The sequence below is a fragment of the Dama dama genome, chromosome 33 (assembly GCF_033118175.1).
Source record: "Dama dama isolate Ldn47 chromosome 33, ASM3311817v1, whole genome shotgun sequence".
Classification (NCBI taxonomy): Eukaryota; Metazoa; Chordata; class Mammalia; order Artiodactyla; family Cervidae; genus Dama; species Dama dama.
In genome coordinates this window covers 50569314-50595900 of record NC_083713.1, presented here as the reverse complement: position 1 = coordinate 50595900, position 26587 = coordinate 50569314, and positions in this window count along the sequence as shown.

The window sequence follows — 26587 nt, the reverse complement described above, 5'->3', positions numbered from 1 at the left end:
ATACCCTGTCTGTAAGACACTCATATCAAATGTAATTATACTGGCAGTTTGAAAGTAAAAGGATAGAAAATGATATATCATGCAAACAGTAATCAAAGGAAATCAGGAATGATCTGATTTAATATCTATTTAATTTGTCTATTTAATATCATATAAAATAGACTTAAGAGCAAAGAAAATTACCAGAGATAGAGAAAGATATTATGGAATGACAGAGAGTCAATTCACCAAGACATAGAAATTAAAAAATGTATATGTACCAAATAGGAGAACTGTATATGTGAAGCAAAAACTGATATAAATAAAAAGAGAAATAAATCCACAGTTATAGTTGGGAGACTTCCTCTTCTCTTTCTCAACAATTGATCAGACACCTAGACAAAAGTTCAAGAAAAATCTAGAAGAATTCAGCACCATAAACCAACAAGGCCTAATCAACATTTATAAAATGATCCATCTATCAACAACAGAACACACATTCTTTTCAAATTTCAATGGAATATACATTTTAAAAGACCATATCCTGGGCTATAAAAAAAAAAAAAAACTCAAGAAATTTAAAAGAAATAATTGAAAATAGTGGGAGGTGTGTTCTCTGACCACAAAAAAAATCAAACTAGAAATCAATAACAGAAATCTCCAAATAGTTGGAAATTAAATAACACTTCTGAATAATTCATGGATGAAAGAGAAAGCGTCAAGAAAATTTTAAAAATACATTGAACTGAATGAAAATGAAAATACAACTTGTCAAAATCTGTAGAACATAGCTAATACAGTGCTGAGAGAAATTTGTAGCACTAAATACAAACAAAGAGAACAGGAAAGATCTCCAATCTATAACCTAAGCTACTGCTTCAGAAATCTAGAAAGTAAAAGACAAAATAAATAAAAATAAGTAGAAGGAAGGAAATAATAAATCAATAAAATTGAAAACCAAAAAATAATAGATAAAATCTATTAAACAAAGTGAATCTTTGATAGTATCAAATCTTTAATAAGATAGACAAACCTTTAGTAAGACTGATGAAGTAAAAACAGGGAAGGCACAAACTATCAAAATATCAGGAATTAAGTAAAAAATATCACCAGAGATCCTACAGACAGAAAAAAGATAATAAGAGAAAATTATAAACAAATTTACTCATAAAAATCTGACAGTTTGGATGAGATGGACCAAACTAACATAGCAACCACAAAACACAAATTCCCACAACTCACTTAATATGAACTATATAATTTGAATAGTCCTATAACTATGAAAGAAATTTATTTTTAATTTAAAACACCCCAAAAGGGAGCTCCAGGCCCAGATTATTTCAGAGAATTCTACCAAGGGTTTAAAAATAATTTAACACTAATTCTACAAAATCTCTTCCAGAAATCAATAAATACGTAAAAAGGAGCAAACACTTCCCAATTCATTTTATTAATGAGTATTATTTTAATATCAAAACAATACAAAGAGTACAAATAAAGAAAAACACACCAATATCTCTCATGAGAATGCATATAAGAATTCTTAACAAAGTATTAGCAAATAGAATTAAGTAATGTATAAAAATGATTATACTCCATGAATAAAGTTTATTCCAGGAATGCAGGGTAGGCTTAATAATCAAAGATTTTCAATGTAATTCTCCATATTAAGAAGCTAAAGAGAAAAAATCACAGGATTATATCAACTGATGCAGAAAAAAGAATTTGACAAAATTAAACTCTGATTCATGATACAAACTTAGAAAAATGCATAGAGAAAAACATCTTCAACCTGATAAGCACCTACTAAACAACCTATAGCTAACATTACATTTATTGTAAAAGACTGAATATTTTCCTCTCAAGAACTAGAACAATACAAGTCTATTTTCATCACTCATATTCAACATAGGGCAGAATGTTCTACCCATGTAATATATACAAGAAAGTCTGGAAAATCCCATGGACAAGAAAGGCAGTAAGAGGCAAATAGATTGGAAAATAAAAAGTAAAACTCTTCCTATTTTCAGTGATATGGTTTTCTACATAGAAAATCCCAAGGAATCTACAAGGGAAAGAAAACAAACAAAAAACTTCCTGAAACTAGTAAGTTAATTAAATTTGCAATATAGAGGATAAAAATACAAAAATCAATTTTCGATCAGCAGATTTGAACAACACTATACACAAAATAAATGTAACAGATATACACAGAACAGTCTATTCAACAACAGCAGAATACAGATTCTTTTCAAGTACACATAGATCAGGACCAAACAAGTTTCAACAAATTCAAGAAGACAGAAATTATATCAAGTAACTTTTCCAATCACAAAAGTATGAAACTAGAACTCAATTAATGGGAGGAAATTTTAAAAATACATGGAAATTAGACAACACACACCTGAACAACCAATGATCAAAGAAGAAATCAAAAGGGAATTAAAAAAATACCATAAGACAAATGAAAATGGAAGCACAACATGCTAAAACTTAAAGGATGTAGGAGAAGCAGTTCTAAGAAGAAAGTCTGTAGTTATAAATGCATATATTAAGAAACAAGAAAGATCTCATATAAACAAACTAACATTACACCTCAAGGAACTAAAAAATAATAAAATAAGCCCAAAATCGGCAGAAGAAAGAAAATTAAAAGATTAGAGCAAAAATAAATGAAATAGAGAATATGAGAACAGGAAAGATTAACAAAACTAAGAGTTGGTTTTTGGAAAAGTAAACAAAATTGACAAATCTCTAGCTAGCCTAGGCAAGAAGAAAATACAGAAGATTCAAAAATAAAAAATTATAAATGAAAAAGGAAACATTATAATGGATACCACAGAAATGCAAAGGAACATAAGTAACTACTATGATTTACATGCCAACAAATTGAACAGCCTAGAAGAAATGGGTAAATTCCTAGAAACATAAAATACACCAAAGTGAATCATGAATAGGTCTGAACAGACCAATAACAAGTAAGGAGATTTAATTAGTAATCCAAAAACCCTCTAACAAAGAAAAGTCCAGAATTTACTGGTGAATTCTACCAAACATAATAATCTCTCTCTCTCTTTCTCTCTCCCTCTTTCTCTCTCTTCTTATCCTTCTCCCTTTTCTCCCTTCCCATATATATATATAAACACACATACATCCTATTGGTTCTGTTTCTCTGGAGAACCTTGACTAATAGAGCAAAGTCCAATATCCATTACTTACTAGAAAACAACAAAAATAATATGGCAGAAATGATTACTATTCATCAAATGTTTATAAGCTCCTTCACTTTTCCCAGTACCCATGAATCTAAATGATTTATGTATATGACTATTTCCACAGTCAAAATGGAAAAGGGAAGCTAAAAGAAGTCGTTCGCCACATTCAATCTCATTTAAATAGCCAAAAGCAGAAATCTCAGAAATGATAGTGTTAGAATTTGGAAGCAGCCTGGGTCCTTGGGACACTCTGTGGAAAAGAATCACATAGGAGATTTACCTATTACATACTATGACATGAACAAGGGATAAACTTTTGTTGTGTTAAGCTGTAGAGATCTCAGGTAATTTGTTATTACAACATAGTCTTGTATTACCCCAACTAATAAAACTAGAACAACCAACCCTAAATTACCATGATACAGAATATTTATTTTTAATCAAAACACAGCATCATAATGTTTCCCAAAGCAAAATCCCACAAAACAATTGCTCCATGATCTTTGGAAAAGTGGTCCATTGCATACCTGACCTCCCCCTTAGTAATTCAAAGGGCATATTTGCATACTAAAAATAGAGAAGTCCTAGAGAAAAGAAAGCTTTACACATTCACTGAGCTCAGCATTTCACAAACTTATTTGACAAAAGTTATCTTTTTTGTAAGCATTTTATTTCTTTATTTAGCTGGGTCTTAGCTGTGGCACATGGTTTTAGTTGAGGCACATGAACTCTCAGTTGCAGCAACTGGGATTTAGTTCCTGATCAGGGATTGAACCCAGGCCCCCTGCATTGAGAGCTTGGAGTCCTAGCCACTGGACCACGAGTGAAGTCCCCAACAATAGAAATCTTTTAATTAGTGGTACAGCTATTCATCAATGTATTTGTATTCTATAAAAAATAAGCTGAAGAAATGTTGAAGATAATAAGGCAATAGAAGCATTTCCATGAAATTCAGAAACTAGACAAAAATATCCAGTTTTTGCTGGATTGATCTGTACACAAGAACTTTTATTATAGCTTTATTTATAGTATAAAACAAACAATAGATAAATGTACATATCTATGTAGAGACATAGTTAAGTGATAAATACATATGCCATACATAAAATAAATATGTAATATTTTCAAATAACATTGAGTGCTTGGAAAATAGCATGCATTGCTAGGTAGGCTGAGAAAGCAGGTTGCAAAACTGTGCATGTTGGATGGACTCAGTTTATATACACATATACTCACACATATATTTTAAAAAATGAAATATTAACAGTAATTACCTCCAGAAGCTGAAATCATAGGCAATTTCTGCACTGTATTCTGCATACTTTCCAATATTCTAATGAGAAATAATAAACATTATTTTTAAAAAGAGATGGAGAAATAGAACAGTCCCTACCTTACAAAATTTCTACTTTGTCCTTCAGCTGGCACACTATTATTAATAATAATGCTTATTGAGCAGGAATAATCTCTTTTCAGCATGAAACAGCTCACATTCATGGAAAAATAATCTTAACATTTATTATTTTTAATGAGAAAAATGTGCTCAGGTTGAACAATTCTTATCAAATACTTGATATGCGTATGTAAAGGAGAACTTGACTTTGTAAAAACTGTGCTGTACACCAAAATTTTACAACACCAATAAACTGTGGACAGGAAGAGACAGGCTAGAAGTTGGCAGCAGAAAAAAATGGCCTGATAATTCAGAGGCTCCTTCCCAATGAGTGTGGCCTAGAAACAGTTCCCAATGTGGTTCAATAGATTTCCACCATCATCACCACCAACACCAACACCACATACCACACACACATATTCCTACTTCAATGCTGTAAGTTTCTTAAAAGACCTTTTTCTTTTTTCTTGTTCGTGTTTTCTCTAAAATATGCAGCTATCCATTTTATCCTTCCAGTTATCTTCTTCATCTAAAATTCCTCTGCTAAAATAAATATTTGAGGACATTTTCTCTGTATCATTTCCAAGACAAATTTATGGTCAACTATAACTTTGCTAGAAGTTAACTCACTGACTATTTCATCATCTTTGTTGGGGTCAACTTCAGGGCGTATTTCAATACTAAAAGCTACTTGGTGGATATATGCTGCCTCTTTAATATACCCCCATAGCCTCTAGATTATTGAGTTTTTCCCTCCTTTCTTTTGTTTTCTTCAATTCTGCCTTAATTTTTCTTTGAACTTTGAAACTCTGATATATAACATCATAAATTGTTTTTGGATACATATTCCCTCAAGGACCTAGGAACAATAAAACTGTATCTCTTCAGAGAATTAGACAGCTCAGTGAAATGAGCTTATACCATTCCCTATTCTGTTCTGTTTCACATATATTTTTTTCAAAGAGTTATAGAATTACATTTCTAAGATATAATATTGTGCCCTCTTTTAGTGATCTTTTTAGTTAAGCTTCTAAATGAAAGGCAAAATAGATTCATTAGAAAATTCCCTACATTTCAACCATTTTTAGAGTTTTCTCCTGTAATAAATACATGGAAAACAGTCTTTGATTATTCACTGGATCATAGTGTAGTATAGTATAGAGGGGAAAATACAGCCTTGGATCTACTGACTTTTTTTTTTTTTTTTTTAACCTTTTAGTCTTCTGAATCGATTGCATTATTTTTAAAAGTTTGATTGGAGTATAGTTGATTTACAATGTTGTATTTTTACTGAATATTTTTAATTACTCTATGCTATATCATTCACCTTCTATAAGTCTCCATTTATTTTTCTGCAAAGCATAAAACTGCCTGCCTTACAGGTTTTAATGATGGATAAATGATACTAATCAAATGTGCTATATTACTGTTCATGATTATTAATAATTAAAATTCCCCAATTATTTTGATTCTAGCTTGATTTGTTATCACTAAAAAATACTATTCCCATTGTGCTTAACAGATTCTAATGAAAGTTCACATAGCAAAGAGCAAGAAAAACTTACCATGATGAACAAGTTGTAAAAAATAAACTTGGTTTTAATTTTAAATTGCTTATTGACCCTTCTAAATTCCAGAATGGGGGCCACCATTTTTAAAGGTCATTTATGACATTTCCAGCATGAGGTTTATAAAATGATTTCTTAGCCCATCTCCAATGACTTCCATGACAAATTTAGCTGGGAAGACCTATTATAAGCTAGATATATGTATATATAAATTTATCATTATTGTAGCAAGATGGCAGCCTCCACCTTGAAGCTAACAAATGCCATTGGGATGGAGTAAAATGCTACTTTAAACTACCATGGGTAATTTTCATAGTTTGTTGTGGCAAGGAAACAGAGGCAGATAAGTACATATTACAATGTCAGCAGACATACTACTGAGATAAATCTATTTTGACCTTTGTTCACATTCCATCTGCTCTAGTGACTAGGGTGAGTTCACAGGTTCACTATGAGTCAGCCTTCATTTATATCCTCAGAAACATTTGCAGTTTTGAATATTTGACAGCAACACACCCCAATGTGAAAATCCTGAGGGAGTGAGGGATTTGTTAAAGATGTTGCCATGACTTAGGTAATATGATGCAGATAATATGAGTTCCTGCGCTAAAAAACCTCACTGTCCTGAGATAGCCCCAAAACCAACCACCCTGAATTGACCCCTGGCCAAACTGTAATACATTCCCAATAAAAGTGAAATCAATTAAAATAAATATCAAAAGGAACCTGGTAAAGGTGATAAACCACAAAAATCTCCCCTCTGAATATGCAAAGGGAGAGAAGCAGGATTATTCCCTTGCCTTAAGGATGAAGCAGGGATCTAAGGAGGGCACATCTGATAGGGAAGGAACCACGTTTCCAGGCTGACATCTACATGTAAAACTCTGACATTAGAATCAGATGGCAAAAACACTCTTCTACTGCTTCCATAGTCACATGTACGAGCTAAGTTCCTTCGGTCATGTCCAACTCTTTGCGACCCCATGGACTGTAGCCTGCCAGGCTCCTCTGTCCATTGGATTCTCCAGGCAAGGATACTGGAGTGGGTGGCAATGCCCTCCTCCAGGGGATCTTCCCAACCCAGGAATCAAACCAGGGTCTCATATGTCTCCTGCATTGAGAGGCATGTTCTTTACCACTAGCGCAACCTGGGAAGCCCTCTCTTAGTCATAAAGACCATCCAAAGTAGAAAAAGAGGATTTGCCCCTAGAATCAAGGCGTCCTTACTGAACCACCACCCCTCACTAGGTTCTCCATCTCAGTTTCCTTAGTGAGTTCCCCTCATCTTTTTTTTTTTTTTAATTCAAAGCAGTGATTAGATTTCTTCACAATCTACACTTAACTCAATTAGATGTTTTATCCAGTTCCAGAGTTCTAAATATGATCTGTTTACAGGGTGGGGGGAAATCACAAAATTTTATTTTTGGCCCAGTGCTCTGGACTTAACTACAAACATATCTGCTTGATGTCTTAACTTCTCCACTTTGATGTCCAATAGGCACCTCGGCTTTATCATAGTCAAGACTGATTGTTCAATTTTCCCTTCCCACCTGTCCTGCAGTCTAATTCGAGTGGCAGGTATCTTTATCATGCCACATACTCATACTAAAAATCCTTGCAATCATGTTTTATCTCCCTCTTTTTATCAGTAAATCCTTCAGCAAAAGTGTTAGCACTTCCTTTGCATTATGTCCAACCACCTCTCCAGCTTCCACAGCCACCACCTTGGTTCAGGCCATCAGCATCTCTTGCTTGAACAGATGCACCAGCCTCCTAACCTACTCACCAGTTCCTATCCTGCCTCCACTGCCACCAAGGTGTCCCTCATTCTCTTCAGATCACTGACCATAGTTTACCTCCTCAGAAAAACTTTTTTGGCATTAGTATATATTCCTCTGCTCTTGCTTTATTTCTTATTAGAGTTCTTAATCATCAGATATATGTGTATTATTTGTTTATGTGTTTGTTGCCTTTATTCCCTGACTAGAATGTGAACTCTTTGAGGACAGGAATTTTGTTTATTAAAATTACCACACTCTGCCCAGAACTTATCAAAATGCCTGGCATAGAGAAAATGCCCAATACATATTTTAAATGAGTGAATATAAAAATACAGTTCCTATCTTCAAGGAATTCACCAGCCAGTAGTAGAAATCAGCATGAACATAGCTAGCTATAATGCAAGCCAACTGTGATTAAACAAATTACAGGATAGCACACGGGAGACAAGATTAATTCTAGCTGGGGTTAGGGAAGGGACAGGGTTTTCTCACACATTACAGACATTTGGACATACACATAAGTATTTAAATTAGGCTGAAACAGATAAATGAGATTTCAGCAAGAAAAGACATGGAGACCAGCATACGGCAAGAACTTGAATGCTTAGAAGTGCTCAGCATATTCAAGGAACAGCAAATGATCCTGGGTGGCTGCCATCTGGAAGCTGAGCTGAGTACCAGGAGAAGGAGATGAGGCTGGGAAAACAGAGTGAGCCAGATTTCAAGGGGTCCTGAATGTAATGAAAGCGATGTTGTTTAATACCATCAAGACACGTTTGTTAAAAACCTACTCCAGGCCAGACTCTCTGCTAAATGCTGGGGATGTAGAAATGACATCTCTTGTTTCTGTGTTCAGGAAATGTACAGCAGGGCACAAGATATCTGAATATTCAGACAAAGAAGTGTCACAAAGCGTTGTGAGTGTCATAGCTGCCATCTGAGAAACAACAAGATAGAGGAGTGAGGATTCTATAGTGCACAGAGGGAGCTGTACAGAAATATTACATGAAGAAGGCCACGAGTCATGGGCTTTTGAGTTGCAGACTAAAATGACAGGATCTAAGTTTTAGAGAGATTATTTAAGTTAGGGTAGACAATTGAGTGGAAGAAAAAAGAGTCTAAAAAAAAAAGGAAGTAATTCTCTTCTGAGTAAACACAGGGAAAGTCTAATCAAACTTACTTTTTAGTCTTGAAAAGATATTTCAATCTATCCTCTGTCCTGATGAGTACTCATGAAGTATTCATCTGAGGAGGTTTTCTAATGTTAAATCAGTTTCCTGTGGGTAGGAAAAAAAAAAGACGGTCCGAATTCTCTTGCCTGATAATAAATCACATTTCTTTATAAGTTAAAAAAGGTAAGAAACCTAGAAAAATTCGTGTAAAAATTCTCAAAACAAGTGTGGAGGAAGGGTGGAGGAACCTGGCAGTGTTATACAAAATGCTCTTTAATGAAGGTGTAGTAGGTTATGACACAGCGCTGGCATTTATCATGTATACTACTTGTATTCTCTCAGTAGTTTAATAATAGCCAAGTAAAAAATAACTTGTAACATGCTCTGTTCCCATCCTTCTGCAAACCCTCGTCATGATTTCAAGATGTTAGTTCTGACAAGTTCAAATCATCATCATGATAATTAGTATTTGACACTTACAGCCTCTTCACCAACAGTACATGTTGTTCATTTGTCAACATATAGTTGCAGTATGGAAAATATTTATCATATATAAGAACCACATTTTGAGTCATTTAAGAACATTTTGATAAGCTAAACATACTGAAGGGTGCTTTCACCACTGATTATTTTTCCCTCTGAGCTATTTCTATTTTGTTAACATGTAATTTTATAAGCTAAACTCATTTTCAAATTCCGGCATTTGTTGGGTTGAGTCCCTTGGAATGCTTCTCTGACTCACTGAAATGGAGGCATAAAAATGAGTATGCTGAGTTTAAAAATTTTTAAATGAATTAATGTAATTCCCACGCACATGACCTTATGAACATATTACGTGTCATTTTCTGATAACTGCAAATGCATGGAAAAGCATACATTGTTTTTCCTTGTAATAATCAGTATATTTCTTTTTTTCTATAAAACTAAGTAAGAATCAAAGAAATTTTTGTTCAAATGCTTATTATCTCACAGAAATGCAAAGCCTGTGCATTTCTCTGCTTTCTTACTGTAATTATTTTTGACTTAGTATTGCTTAATAAGATGTCTCCTCTAGATGAGTGTGAATATTTCCTTAGACAGTTGGGGTCAGGTTCAAGTGTAGATGGCATCTGCATTCATTATCTAATTGAGAAGAAAATGTAAGTGTGAGGTGTAAGGACAGCGTAGTTGTAAGTTAGAAAAAAAACTGTTTATCATTGTGAATTAATTTTAGAATATTTAAAATCTTCCCTGACCTTTTAAGCTGGATCCACGGGTATAACCACTTTGACAGCTACTTATTAGGAACTGAGACTCTCGCTCAGTTTACCTTCCAAAGTTACCAGGTCTAAAAATCATCTAGGACATGCCATCATCCCTTCTAGGTAGGCAGCCAAACTCCTGGGCTTTAGTGGCTCCTGGATAAGCTTTCCTGACCCTCATCTGGCCAGGCATTTTCAGGAGGGAGCCTGAAAACACCGCTCTGTGGCCATTTGGCAGCTTCCTTACAAATATCAGCTGGAGATAACATGGTGTGTACAGAAACAATCTAGAGATCTGGGATTTTACAAGGCAATTTGATGGAGAGCCAACAAAATAAATCATGAAAGTAAATAAACACTAAGTTAAACACTCTTGGAGAAGTGGCACTAGAGTATATTCATGGAAAACAATTCTCCCTGAAGTAGATTCTTAGGGCTTTTTTGTCCCAGAATTATCTGATACATTATTACAGTCTGTAGGGATGTGCGTAAAAAGTACTACGGAAAAAACTTAGTGAAAACAGTACAAGCCTGTGAGAAATTTCAAATGAAATGAAATACACAAAGGGATTAGGTCAGAGAAAGATAAATGTATCTTTAAGCAGTGTGTGCCTGAGAAATTATGCATGATCAAAAGTCTTCCCACAGCCCCACTTATGACTAAACATCCTTAGAACGAAGAAAATTACAAACAGGTACACTTCTAAAGTGGAAATGGAAACGAATAGCTCTCTGTGTTTCTTTACCTTATGTTTGTATAACACTTTGTAGTTTAAAAAAGCACTTTTGCCAGCATTATTTCCTTTGATTCTTACAATAACCTGGTATGGTAGGTAAAAGATTAAAAATAGAAAGGAAAAAAAAAAAAAACTTGGGGGAGCCAAGTTGTAGATTTGCTTGAAAAACAGTGTCCTTGACTTCACTCATCAGCCGAATCCTAGGCTGCTGGCAACGAGATCGAGCTGGACAAGGAACACTGTCAGAACAGAAGGCACAAGATGTGTGTGCGCATGTGTGCCTGATTGCAAATGTTTTGCCTTCCAAACAAGTCAAGAAATTTCTGAATTTCCTATGATTTCAAAAGACCTGTATCTATTTCTTCTCCCTTTAAATAACAAGAATAAAAATATAAGCATCCAAAGAGCATTGTACAGTCAGTGCAGCCTGGTGTGAAAGCTTAGACAAGAAAATTCCAGGAAAGAGAATAGAGCCAACATGAGACTTGTAGAACGCATCCATGCAGTACTGCATTGTTGGAAGGCGTCCATAGGTATCTATAAAATGAATTTGAAGAAACACATGAAGAAACTCTCCATACAAGAGCTATTTTTTATCAAACAACTGTTTTTCAAGGTCATGCTCCTCTTAGGAGTATTTCAGTATCCAAACCCTGGTTTCTCTATTATTTACAACAGTTGTTGCCCTTGAGTGTGGATCTGTGTAGAAGCAACATTCCATGGCAGAGAGCCATCTATTACAAACTTTAAGTGTACCTATGTTTTTCACTAGGCAGCTCTGCCTCTGTGTTCTTAGAGTATCTATACTACAATCTTTTAAAACTAATCTCACTCTTTTCCTCAAACTGAATATATTATTAAATCCCCTCTCTCAATAAATGGCAAAAGCATTACACAATCTCCCAATCTATCAGTCTTGTTCCCTGAACAGTTCCTTTTCCCTCTCTCAACCATCCATCACTTAGTCTCTTTGATTTTGCCTCCATGATATGCCACAAATAAATGCCCTTTTCTCTAGCCTCACTGGTGTTATTTCTCTCCATGTGAGAAGTAATGAGGGTCTGGAATTTCTGTAGGAGCACTTTTTTAAAAAATTTTTTTTCAATTTCTGAAAATCTTCTATTCATTATTTTTTTAATTATTTTAACAAAATTTTTAAATTGTAACAACTAGCTTGTTCTCCATATCTATGAGTCTGCTTTTTATTAAATTCACTAGTTTGTTGTAGTTTTCAGATTCCACATATATGTGATAGCACATAATATTTGTCTTTCTCCATCTGTCTTATTTCACTTAGCATAATGCCCTTGAAGTCCATCCATGTTGCTGCAAATGGCAAAATGTTCTTTTTTTTATACCTGAGTAGTTTTCCATTGTATGTCTATACCACATCTTCTTTATCCATTCATCTGTTGATGGATACTTTGATTGCTTCCATATCTTGAGAACTGTAAATAAAACCTATGCAGGAGCTTTTTTATTGCCCCAAAGGAAAAGATCCTAGGCTCCTAAGCGTGGTATGTAAGGCTATAGCTTTATGATCTAGTCCCTGCCTCATTTTCCAAAGCAGTTTACTGAAACATAACTCCAGCCACAACTAACTTCTTACAGCCTTCCCAAATGCTATAATGGGTTTAATTCTCCATATATTTGATACTTTTATTTGTTCTGCATGAAACATTCTTTTCCCACTCCTCTGTGTCTCCCTCTAAGTATGTTACCAAATAGATCTTAAACACTCCCTTCTCTGTGAAACCTCCATTCTCACACTGTAGCATAGGTAGCTGCCCTTCTTCAATGCCCTAGTTACTTTTACTGAATTAGTATTACTCTTGATAACATTAGAGCCAGACATCCTGGAGTGTGATGTCAAGTGAGCCTTAGGAAGTATCACTACGAACAAAGCTAGTGGAGGTGGTGGAACTCCAGCTAAGCTATTTCAAATCCTAAAAGATGATGCTGTGAAAGTGTTGCACTCAATATGCCAGCAAATTTGAAAAACTCAGCAATGGCCACAGGACTGGAAAAGGTCAGTTTTCATCCCAATCCCAATGAAGGACACAAATGTACTCATTTCACATGCTAGCAAAGTAATACTCAAAATACTTCAAGCTAGGCTTAAAGAGTATGTGAACTGAGAACTTCCAGATGTCCAAGTTGAATTTAGAAAAGGCAGAAGAACCACAGATCAAATTGTCAACATCTGTTGAATCATAGAAAAAGCTAGAGCATTCCAGAAAACAATCTATCTCTGCTTCATTGACTACACTAAAGCTTTTGACTGTGTGGATCACAACAAACTGTGGAAAAATCTTCAAGAGATGGAAATACCAGACCACCTTACCTGCCTCCTGAGAAATCTGTATGCAGGTCAAGAAGCAACAGTTAGAACTGGACATGGAACAACGGACTGGTTCCCAATGGGGAAAGGAGTACATCAGGGCTGCATATTGTCACCCTGCTTATTTAAATTATGTGCAGAGTATAGCAAGCAAAATGCTGGGTTAGATGAAGCACAAACTGGAATCAAGATTGCTGGGGGAAATATCAATAACCTCAGATGTGCAGATGACACCACCCTAATGGCAGAAAGTAAAGAGGAACTAAAGAGCCTCTTGATGAAAGTAAAAAAGAAGAGTGAAAAAGCTGGCTTAAAACTCAGCATTCAAAAAACTAAGATCATGGTATCTGGTCATATTACGCCATGGCAAATAGATGGGGAAACAACGGAAACAGTGAGAGACTTTATTTTTTGGGGCTCCAAAATTGCTGTGGATGGTGACTGCAGCCATGAAATTAAAAGACGTTTGCTCCTTGGAAGAAAATCAATGACAAAACTAGACAGAGTTATTAAAAAGCAGAGACATCATTTTGCCTACAAAGGTCCCTATATTCAAAGCTATGGTTTTTCCAGTACTCATGTACGGATGTGAGAACTGGACAATAAAAAAGGCTGAGCATCGAAGAACTGATGCTTTTGAACTGTGGTGCTAGGGAAGACTCTTGAGAGTCCCCTGTACAGCAAGGAGATCAAAGCAGTCAATCCTAAAGGAAATCAGTCCTGAATATTCATTGGAAGGATTGACGCTGAAGCTGAAGCTCCAATACTTTGGCCTCCTGATGCAAAGAAATGACTCATTAGAAAAGAACCTAATGCTAAGAAAGATTGAAGGCAGGAGGAGAAAGGGACGACAGAGGATGAGATGTTGGATGGCATCACCGACTCAATGGACATGAGTTTGAGCAAGCTCCGGGAGATGGTAAAGGACAGGGAAGCCTAGCATGCTGCGGTCCATGGGGTTGCAAAAGTTGGACACGACTGAGTGACTAAACAACAACAACAAAAAATTGATATTATTAGATTTTTTGTTTTAATTTCTTTTCCATGTTTTCCCCCTTCACTAATTAAAAAATTGTGCATGCTGTGTTATTCAATGTTATTCACTTCTAGTGTAATCACCTACCATATACAGCAAACAATAAGCATGTGTTAAGTGAATGGATGCTAAATGAATTTCCAGGAAATTTTTTTAATATGCATATAATGTCTTCCCAGGTGACTCAGCTAGTAAAGTATCTGCCTGCAATGTGGGAGATCTGGGTTTGATCCCCGAGTCAGGAAAATCTCCCAGAAAAGAGAAAGGCAACCCACTCCAGTATTCTTGCTGGAGACTCCATAGACAGAGGAGCCTAGCAGGCTATAGTCCATGGGATATCTAAGAGTTGGACATACTGAATGACTAATACTTTCACTTTTACAATGGCTAATAGCAAATTGAAAATCATTATTGCCAAAAATCTCTAATCTTCACCTATGTTTTTTCAAGTGTGCAGATAAAAGGAAAACTAAAAATAGTAAGTATCCTATAGGCAATAACTATTATATTAAACTGCATCCCATATAACCTTGGGAGGAACAGATTGAGCCAGATCCTAAATTGATGGCCTACACAGACAAGAAATAAACAAAAGATGACTTATCACATGATAACAAAAGTTTTCAATTCATTCCACTCATTTTCTAATTTACCTTATCACTATTAGGTAAAGGAACACCTGGTTTAAAGACTACTGAAATAATTGTTATCACTGTCTCTGTACCAGTCAGGAGTGCTGTCTCCAGGAAGCTCCATAAGAATCAGTCCTAGGGTTTGTCCTAGCAAGTTGTCTGAGTTAGAACTAAACCAGGGATCCAGTGCCATGTTCACAAAATGTATGCTGATACTGTGATGGGCAGAGTAAGATTCAGACTTACCTTTACTGTATGAAAATATTCCTACGAAAATAGAAAAAAAATAAATGTAAAAATGATAGATAATTTCTTAAGGAGTAAAAACCTGGTGGTAAAAATCAATATAATAAGAAAAAAATAGTTGGAAACCTCTTTTTAAAGGGAAAAAAATGAGAAGTAATAATGAAGGTGAGAAGGTTTTTCTTTATTTGTTTGTTTTAGCAGGTCAAAAGCCTTTAGATCATCATGTCCAGTTTAAGTCATCAGGGTCACTCTTAAGGAACGTTGATATCAAGGAGAAGGTTCAGAGAAGAATTACAAAGAATACTAAGCAGAAGGGAAAGTCAGAGAATTTTAGGCTAGGGAAGAGATGCCAAAATCACAGCAAGGGGCTGACTAATAATTTCAGATATATTAAGATGTTAACATAAAAGGAACCCAAACTCTCCCTGTCAGTGATGGATCAAAAGCAGAGAATATGAGACTTCCTTGGTAGTCTAGTGGTTAAGAATCCACCTGCCAATGCAGGGGACACAGATTCGAACCCTGGTCTGGGAAGGAACCCTGGATTCTACATGCCATGGGGCAACTAAGCTTGTCACCACAACTACTGAAGCCCATCCACTCGCCGCGCACAACAATGAAGAGGCAGCATAGCCTAAATAAATTAATGAAGTTATTTAAAAAAAAACAAACAGAGAATACTATCAAAATCAAAGAAAAAGATATTGGGCTTAGGAAAAAGGATCTCTTGACTTTGTGAATGGTAAACCAATAGATGACTATGGAGCAAGGTTATGAAAACTTCCAGGATAGACTGAAAATTGTCTATTTTGAAAGGTTTAGGCATTCAGCTTCCCACAGGAAGGAAGATGCACTACATCCTCTGCCATGAATATTTCCAGTTTTGTGAGTTAACAACATTATCTTATATTCATCATGTATTTACATAACATCCTGAAAAATACAATACACTCTATATTTACTCATTTACTCCTCTATAGAGCAAAATATCACAATAGGTTTAAACTTCCTTCACAGAAGCTACGTTTGATGCCTTTGACCATTTTTTGTCCACCTGCCACGTCCTTCCCAATTTCTCTGCAACTTCTAATAAATATGGAGCACCAAAAAATACACAACTCTTCAATAAGTGCCCAGGAAATGCCAAGTCAAAATAGGCAGATTACTCCATGGTTTCTGCATGTCATACATCTATTAATACATCCTAGGATCATGTTCACACTTTTAATAACTGCACTAGGCTGCTGACTCACATTCGGGCATGTTTCTACTTCCTTCGTACCTACAAAATTATTCCCTTTCTTGTGTCAGCCTGGTTTCTTTTTTCCTTAATCTCATCCTGTTTAGCTTGACCATTTTTCTCAGTTTTCAAGGGTCCACTGAACTGTTGGCCTGAAGTTCATACATCAATAATACTACCAAAATGAAGACTTTCTTTACTAACTTTCAAATAATCAAAGGATATGAAAGGTTGGGGGAAAGCTCAATAATTCTTTTAACTTGTGTGCAAGGCTCTCTGCTAAGGACTAGGGGGTAAAACAAACATGATTCCTGCTTCCTGATAGATTGCAGTCTATCAATGATAGAGATAAGAAAATAGAAAACGACAGCCCTCTACGATAAATGCTGTGATAGGAAGGGCAGGCAGTGACAGGACAAAATGAGACTGAGCACAGGGAGGATTACTGGTCTAGAAGCTGTGGGTGCATTTTGTAGCACCACCTGACCTCCAAACAAAAGAATTCAGAAGAGGGAGAGGCTAAAAGCCTGAGAATCTGCACAAATTTATAAACGTACCGCTTTAATTCTCAGAGTAACCCTGTGTGGCAAGTATTGTTAGCCCAGAGTTAAAGATGAAGAAACTCAGCACTTAATAGGGTACGTAACTTATCCAAAGGTCACACACTTCTGGCTAATAAGTAACAGAACTGGATTTCCAATCCAGGTCTGTATGACTCCAAAGTTCATGAATGACCATGCTGCTTTTCAAATAGTCTCTATGTTTCTGATTTATTAACAGAAATGCCACATGGGATGAAATCTAAAATTTCAGAGATCTAGATAATGTCAACTGCTTCCTTTTTATGCGGTATTCAGTCAAAATATGACAACAAACTGATCTGACATAAGTTTATCCCAAGCTATTCTGGTAACTTCCTCATACTATGAATTCAGGGAACCAATTACCTGATGACTTGCTAGTTATGTTTCTAGGATACAAAAATATAATAATGCGTTCATAATTTCAGGGGCCAATATTTCTTCCAATTTTAAAAAAAGACACCTTATTTTTCCACCTTTGGGCACTTTCGTCTTCTGCAGAAAATATTCTACACTTAATAACAGCAGAAAGCACTCAACAATATCAGAAGTAACTTGAGTATCTATTCAGATGGCTCACTGATAGTAGTTTCCTGTCACAAGCAGGTAGCTAATATTTAATATGTATTCAAATAGGAAAAGGAAACAATCCAAGCAATCAATCTGGCACACAGAATTGTTTAGTAGATGATCCCTGAAATTCTACATTCAACTCCTGTTAAAATGTCATCCATCCCACAAATGCAACATTTAAGCTAATTCCTGCAATAGGTCACTCTGAAAAGCCCCTCAAAGTTAAAAGTGCACCAATAGCAGTAGCTTATCCTGTACTTGATTCTGTACTTGAAGGGCAACTTCATCTTGATCTGCCTATTCCTCGAATTCCCCTTGGCTCATAGGATGATCCATATCAAGCACTTGTGATTTCTTTAGTAGATCAACTTTGATAGATTCCTAGAAACATCTACTCCTTCTCCTCAAAAACCTACCAGTATGGAATTTAAATTGGCATAACCATATTAGAAAAACCAATATTTACTAAAGCTTAACTTAGAAATGCCTACATGTGTTCACCCAAAGACATGCACCAGAATATTTATAGTTGTGCAATTTGTGATGTCCAAAAGCAGAAAATCTCCAAATGTCCAACTACAGTAGAATGAATAAACTCTATTCACACAAAAGAATACTTTACAGCCGTTGGAATAGATAACCACAACTACATACAACAATAGGGATGGATCTCACAAGCGTAGTGGAGAATAAAACACACAAACTCACACACACACACACACACACACACACACACACACACACACAATATATGATTCTATATATGTAAAGAATAAGAGATGGAAAAATTAACATATTCTATTGGAAGTTTGGATAATTGTTACTTTTAAGGGAATGATAACAGGAAGGCAACATGGGGAAGGCATCTAAGATGCTGATAATATCCTCTTTCTTAATTGGAATGTTGGTTAATCAAATGTAAGCTGTTTTGTGAAAATTAATTGACTTACTTTTCTATATATGTATTATACTTTAATAAAAAGTTTTCAAAGCCCCTACAGGCTTGAAATTTTAAATAGCTAATTTTTGGAGAGATTAAAATGGACCATATGAAATATTACCTATGGGATAGAAAAAATGCTGTGTGAGGATCTGCATTTTAAACAACATGAACTTAAAGATCGTTGCCCAGATAGACCTGGATCCCTTTCACTTCTAGAAATGAGGTTCCCATGTCTCCCTACACACTGCCCTAGTCCATATTCTGGCTGTAGTTTCCAGCCCATTCCTGTTGATCATAAATAATGTTCCATTTCTGCTAAAACTCTATTCTCACTCTTGAAGGACATGGTCTGACCTGTGAGCCTTGAAAGCAAGGCACTTTTCAACCAGCCCTTCCATATTCTTCTCCTGCCCTCTAAACATCCTGCACTGCCTACACAGTCATCGTCATCTCTATCCAGAGCACTCTAGGGAATCACCCTCACAATGGCCTCACCTTTCTCTGATGTCTTTAGCTTGCCTCCTGTGCCAATTAAGAGTAATGAAGTCGGTCTGTTTCACAGAAAAATTAGTTTTGGCCTTCATGTATGATACATGAATTTTATTTAAAAATACTTCTTACTCCATTTATAATCTATAAATGTTGTTCAAGTTTAAATCCTTCATTATCATAGAAATTTTATTAACAATGGTGTTGCTGTTCAGTCACTCAGTCATGTCCAACTCTTTGCAACCCTATGGACTGCAGCACACTAGGCTTCTCTGTCCTCCACTGTCGCCCAGAGTTTGCTCAAACTCACGTCACTGAGTCAGTGATGCCATTGAATCATCTCACCCTCTCTCACCCCCTTTCCTCTTGCCCTCAATCTTTCCCAGCATCAGGATGTTTTCCAGTGAGTCTGATCTTTGCATCAGGTGGCCAATGTATTGGAGCTTCAGCTTCATCATCAGTCCTTCTAATGAATATTCAGGACTGATCTCCTTTAGGATGGACTGGTTGGATCTCCTTGCAGTCCAAGGGACTCTCAAGAGTCTTCTCCAACACCACAGTTCAAAAGCATCAATTCTTCACACTCAGCCTTCTTTATGGTCCAACTCTCACATCCATACATGACTATTGGAAAATCCATAGCTTTGACTATATGAATCTCTGTTGGCAAAGTGATGTCTTTGCTTTTTAATATGCTGTCTAGGTTTGTCATAACTTTTCTTTCAAAGAGCAAGTGTCTAACAAGTTCATGGCTAGAGTCACCATCCTCAGTGACTTTGGAGCCCAAGAAAATAAAATCTGCCACTGTTTCTATTTTTTCCCCATCTATTTGCCATGAAGTGATGGGACCAGTTGCCATGATTTTAGTTTTTTGAATGTTGAGTTTTAAGCCAGCTTTTTCACTCTGTTTTTTTTATACTCTTCTTTTTCACCTTCAGCAAGAGGCTCTTTAGTTCCTCTTCACTTTCTGCCATTAGGGTGGTGTCAACTGCATATCTGAGGTTGTTGGTATTTCTCCCAGCAAACTTGATTCCAGTTTGTGATTCACCCATGGTACATAACTTTATATTCTCGTTACACTTTGTCTTTGAATGATCTATTCTTTACCATTCTTGGCTCCCTCACTACTGGAAAGCATCTAGAAGCTGCCCTCACATAGGCCTGAATGTAAATATAAAAATGGATACTGTTTAAAGTATTACAGGTACAGTATTACAAGATTCAAACATACTTTTGTGAACACTTCATACTTGTACAAAAGAAAATGTAATAATATACACGGCTGAGTGAAGCCAAACAGAGAAGGATAAATATCATATGATATCCCTTGTGTGTATAGAATCTAAAATAATACAAATGAACTTACTTATAAAACAGAAACAGTCTCACAGATTTAGCCAGATTATGATTTCCAGGGGAAGGATGTGGGGGAGGGATAGTTAGAGAGTTTGGAATGGACATGTACACACTGCTGGATTTAAAATGGATAACCAACAAGGACCTACCTTATTGCACATGGGACTCCGCTCAATGTTATGTGGCAGCCTGGATGGGAGGGGAGTTTGGGGGAAAATTGATACATGTATATATATGTCTGAGTTCCTTCACTGTTCACCTGAAACTCTCACAACATTGTTAATCAGCTGTGAAATGAAATGAAATGAAGTTGCTTCAGTCCTGACTGACTCTTTGTGACCCCATGGACTGTAGCCTGCCAGGCTCCTCCATCCATGGATTTTCCAGGCAAAAACACTGGAGTAAGTTGCCATTTCCTTCTCTAGGGGATCTTCCCAACCCAGGGATGGAACCTGGGTCTCTCTCATTGCAAGTAAGACTCTTTACCTTCTGAGCCACCACGGTATAATCAGCTATACTCCAATACAAAATAAAAAGCTTGAAAAAAAAAATCCAGTGCAAGAATATTTGAGAATTTCTAGCTCTCCATCCTCGGGAGAATAAGCCAACACACATTGTTTTAAATTCATCCAAACGTCTACTTGATCTTGATAGCAAATAATGCTTTGTTTTGGTTTTCACCATTTCCTAAGAGGGCCACCTCCCATTCACAGCTCATTTACAGACACTACTGAGCCCTTCTAAATTACTATGGCTTCACATTACCAGCCCCTTCCACATATTCTGGTTCTCTTTGGTAAATCATCACTCATAAGCCCCTCCCTAGGCTGCTTATCTAGAATGATATAATTATAATTTTATAATATTAAAAATAGCTTTAATGGTATTTTAAGAGAAGTCAACATAACACTCACAAAGGAAAGGAAAGAATGAATCTTACATTTAGCAGGCATCTATTACCTTTAGAACTTTTTGCTGGTACTTGCCTGTATGCTATTGTTTTTAGTCCTTATATAACCTTGCAACATGGGTTTTATAATCTCCCTTTTGCAGATGAGAAAATAGAGGCTTGCCCCAAATCACAGAACATGGAAGATGCAGAGCAAGACATTAAACCAGGCATCAGCAAAAAAATGTTTTCTATAAAGACACAACAAATATTTTAGGCTTTGTGAGTCACATAAGTTCTCTGTCACATATTTTTCTTTGTTTCTTTGCTGGTTGGTTTGTTTTTACCACCCTTTAAAAAAATAAAAACTATTTTTAACTCCTTGGCTGGATTTGGTCCAAAGATGGTGGTTTGAAGATGCCTGTCTTTAAGACGTTGGGGGGAAATACATGCTTAAGTATGTGCCCTGGACTTTGGTCCAGGATTAAATCCTAATTCTACCACTTACTAGCTAACATTTATGAAGATGTTGTAAACTACCAGGCAACATTCTAGGTGTTATACATGTATTATTTAACTCTCCCAACAATTATTCCCCCATTCTACAGATATGGAAACCAGAGTAGTTAAATAACTTGAGAAAGCCTACACACAATAGTAAGTGGTGTAGCCCAGGCCTTCTAGCTACAAAGCCCATGTTTTATAACATTATGTTAATATTATTGAAGTCGGGATAAACTACCTGAACAGATAAGTAATTGGATTGGACATATATACAAAAGGAAGCTTTGCATTTATTTTCAATGATCCTTTGGCCCTTGCAAGAAAAGGAGTTAGTACCTGAGGCTGTTGTAACTGGGGCTAAGGCATGCAGATCCCAGAAGATGCTATTATGTATTATTCTACAGGTGCATAAGGATGGAAAGCAGAACCTAGAGAGGGTGATTGGTCAAAGGCAAAAGGACACACTAGATTTGAATTCAGTTAACCAGGGTCAAAGGAGCATAAGGTGCTAGTTGGAATTCAAGGTATGAACAGGTGGACAACTAAGTAGGGGATAATTGATAGGCATCCAAATGGGCAGGCAATTTGTATCAGGACTGCAGCTTAAAACATCAGGGTGTCTGGTATAGAGGCAAAGCCCTGGGAAATGTGATTCCCCTATGTCCATTCTGAGAGTGATGTGACTGACTCAGTGCTGAGCCGCACAATTATTGCATCAGTAAAGGTAGATCTTTGCAGATCCTTGGTCTGTACTGTGATCAGGGTAAAAAGTGAGACTCATCTGAAAAGTCAAATTCTGTTAGATCAACCTACTAGAGTTCAAGATCTGTAAGACAGGGACCCAGGAAGACCTTTCAAATACATGAATCTTTTTGTTGTTTAGTTTTCAAGTCATGTCCAACTTGGCACAATCCAATGGACTGCAGGCTTCCCTGTCCCTTAACATCTCCCGGAGTTTGCCCAAGTTAGTATCCATTGAATCAGTGATGCCATCCAACCATCTCATCCTCTGTTGCCCTCTTCTTCTTTTGCCTTCAATCTTTCCCAACATCAGGGTCTTTCCCAATGAGTCAGTTGTTCACATCAGGTGGCCAAACTATTGGAGCTTCAACTTCAGCATCAGTCCTTCCAAAGAGTATTCAGGGACTTCCCAAGTGATGCTAGTGGTAAGAACCCTTATGCCATTGCAGGAGATGTAAAACATGTGGGTTTGATCCCTGGGTTGGGAAGATCCCCTGAAGGAGGTCATGGCAACCCACTCCAGAATACTATGGCATGCACACGTGTTCCCTTATTCTTTTGTGCAGACACCCGCACAGCCAACCACTTCAATCTTGTCCCCATGGCATGCTCTCCAGCATCATTGTTTTGACATGAATCTTAAAGTTCTTTAAATCCAAAACAACAAATGTCACTATTTATTGTTATTGCAATTAATCTGCTGCCAACCACAGATAATAAATGTTAAAAGAAAAGGAAAAAAAGAAACTGTTGTCTTCTGTGGTGAGAGTGAAAGTGTTAGTCTTTTAGTCCTGTCAGACTCTGCAAGTCCGCCAGGCTCCTCTGTCCATGGAATTCTTCAGGCAAGAATACTGGAATGGGTTGCCATTCCCCTCTTCAGGGCATCTTCCTGACCCAGGGATCAAACTCAGGTCTCCTGCATTGCAGGCAAACTCTTTAATTTTTTAATTGTAATAAATTGAAATGGCCTACAAGGATCTGTGTGATCTGGCCCATAATGGTCCCTCAACCTGAGACTCTTGTGCAGGCTGTTCCCTTTCCCTGAAATGCTCACCACCACCTGTTTCTTTGCTGTCTTTGTAACTGAACTTACTACATTTTTCACGTTTAGTCTTATTTTTTGCTTTGTCACATTTATCTTACTTTTTAATTATACACAGTTTTAGAGTGACGTGCCTTGCCTTTTTCCCTCACTAGACTGTAAGTTCCATGAAAGCAGAGACCGTATCTGCTTAGTTCATTATGGTATCTCCACCCAGGACTTAGCAGTTTCATAAATTTGTCCTTGGCAATTGTCCATTATGAATAAATCTCTATTGACAGGGTATTGAAATGCCTAAATTAATTCTCCCCGAGACTGAAGAAAAACTTCCTGAAGCCAAGAAATATGTACTACAAATACAAACTCTCAGTAGTCTTATGTAACAACACCAGGAAAATCATATGACACAGGATAAATAGAGTATCATCACGTTATTTATACTAAAATGTGCCCACAAGTTCCCTGGGACAGAGAAGGGACTATATATATAACAAAAAGATTTTGCTGATAAACAAATAGCAAGGATATTTCTGCCTTCCACATAGTAAACAGTAGGCTTCTTTTCCTTGCTGATGAAAAAATTTACCAAAGCAATCAGTCCTGCTTTTCCCCTTCTATTTTTTGACTTGAAACAGCTATAATTAAGTAAATTACCTGGCATCCTTGAGTACTCAACGTCCATATTGTCTATGACCACTCAAATAACAAGGGCATCTTTGGCATTCCAAATGCATATAAAGTAATCAATATGGAAAAAGAATAAATTAATCGAAAGTTATGTAAGCTTATTCCCTGTGAAAGAATCTGATTAAATCTCTATCCTTTGTAGCTATTTCTAATCTAGGGAAGTGCAGATGTTTACAATCATTTGTGAGATGACCTCAGGTAACCCAAGGATAGTTTTAATTGCTTATCAAATGTAATTTTATGAACGAGATAAAGATATTGTGCAAGTATATAAAACACCTTTGAAATACAGAGAGCTTTTCAAGATGTGATTTTTAGTTAGCTTGCTACTCTTTCTTTAGAGTCTAATTGATTTTCTTGACATCTCTTTAGTCTGGCAAACTGCCTGCCTAAGTACTTTATCTGACCTTCAGGCTGTTTGCCAGGTATTGATCCAATACGTACAAAGGCTGTGTTGTATCAGCTCTCCTAACTTTGATAAGGGCTAATGTACCAGCGTCAAGCAGACAGAAAGTCAATGGTCTCAAAATTTCTCTCATCCTCTTCTTCTATCTGTATCTTCCTTTCGTATGCAAGAATTTCAGGTCCTATCAAAATCAGATCTTAAGCAGATCAGATGCACTTTTGGCCCTAATTTATTTTCTAGAAATTTTTTAAAAAACATCTGTTAGAAGAGTTCTCTAGGCAACAATAAATAAAAATGTTTAGAAACACTAGAAGTTAAAATAATATCACCAGTTAAGTAAAACTAGATATGACTTAAGGAGATGCTTAGGAAGGAATTGGGCTTCCCTGGTGGCTCAGATGGTAAAGAATCCACCTGCAATGCAGGAGACCTGGGTTTGATCCCTGGGTCAGGAAGATCCCCTGGAGGAGGGCAAGGCAGCCACTCCAGTATTCTTGCCTGGAGAATCCCCATGGACAGAGGAGCCTGGCTGGCTACAGTCCATGGGGTCTCAAAGAGTCAGACACAACTGACAACTGAGCAACTAAGCACTCATGTATTTCAGTTTCCCTTGATAATAAATTTTAGGAAAACATTTTCATTGGACAAATGGCTCTGGGCAGGTTGAGGAGATCCATGCCAACAAAACATCCTAATTACTCAGGCCAGAATGAAATCCTTGAAGATAGAGAAAACAAACCACCTGGAAGTCAAGTTGCTGAAATAAGCCTTTTGGGAAACAGAGAACCTTACTGAGAATATATCTTGTGTTTTGAAGATGATTGGGGATAGATAAAATTGACTGATTTCACAGTACAAAGCTGCTACTGATATGCTTTGCCCTCTGTTAATGAACTTCAAAAAAACAATTGGAAGGACCTAGAGATTTCATAATGCCTTTGCATGGAGTGAAACAGTGTTGACTGATACCTACTTTATCTGATCTAGGTCTTTTTATAGCTTGGAACAGAGAGCAAGCCATGAAAAATTTACTTTTAAGTAACCAGCCTGAGGGAAAAAATTACTAGTTAGAATAAATGAAAAAATACACATTCATCATCATATGCCACTTCAGGCAATCTACATTCTGAAAAGTCATTCCAAGCAGCTGGATGGAGCCTGAGTTGATGACTGGCCATGGTGGGAAAGATGAGTCCCGTAGACCTGACATAGGTGGAAAAATTTAGAGGATTCTACAGGGGTGGCTGTGGATGGAAGAGAAGACCGCACAGAGCTGGCATAGGTGGGAGAGGTACACAGTATCCCACAGGACTGAGTGGAAGTGGGAAAGTGCAGAGGATTTTGCAGTCCTCAAGTGCATAAACCCGAGAAAACTGTGCTGAGAATGGGGCTACCTGGGTCATTCTAATCTCCAGCCATACTAATCGAGAGCCACAGAAAACTTAGAATGAACTCCTTCCTTTTATCTGTTAGATTCAATGGCCCAAATGATATTGCAGACAGGCCTGAAGAAAGGACTTTAAAGCTGTTCCTAAAACCAGGGGAGCTTTTTGAATCTGAAATCCTGAAGGGCTGGGCCACTTAGCATCAATCCACTAGAAGAGGAAGAGGAAGCCTAAGAAGAGAAGCATTGTTTCAGGGAAAGCAGAAGGGTAAGAGTGAGAAGGCCCAGAAATGCCTTTAGATAACTGCATATTCTATCCTGGCTTAGGATCCAGGTATTGACAGACTTCTGGACCAGAAAACCTTAGTCAAATCCATGATTTCTAGGGAGGAAATTTTGACTAGAGAAGTC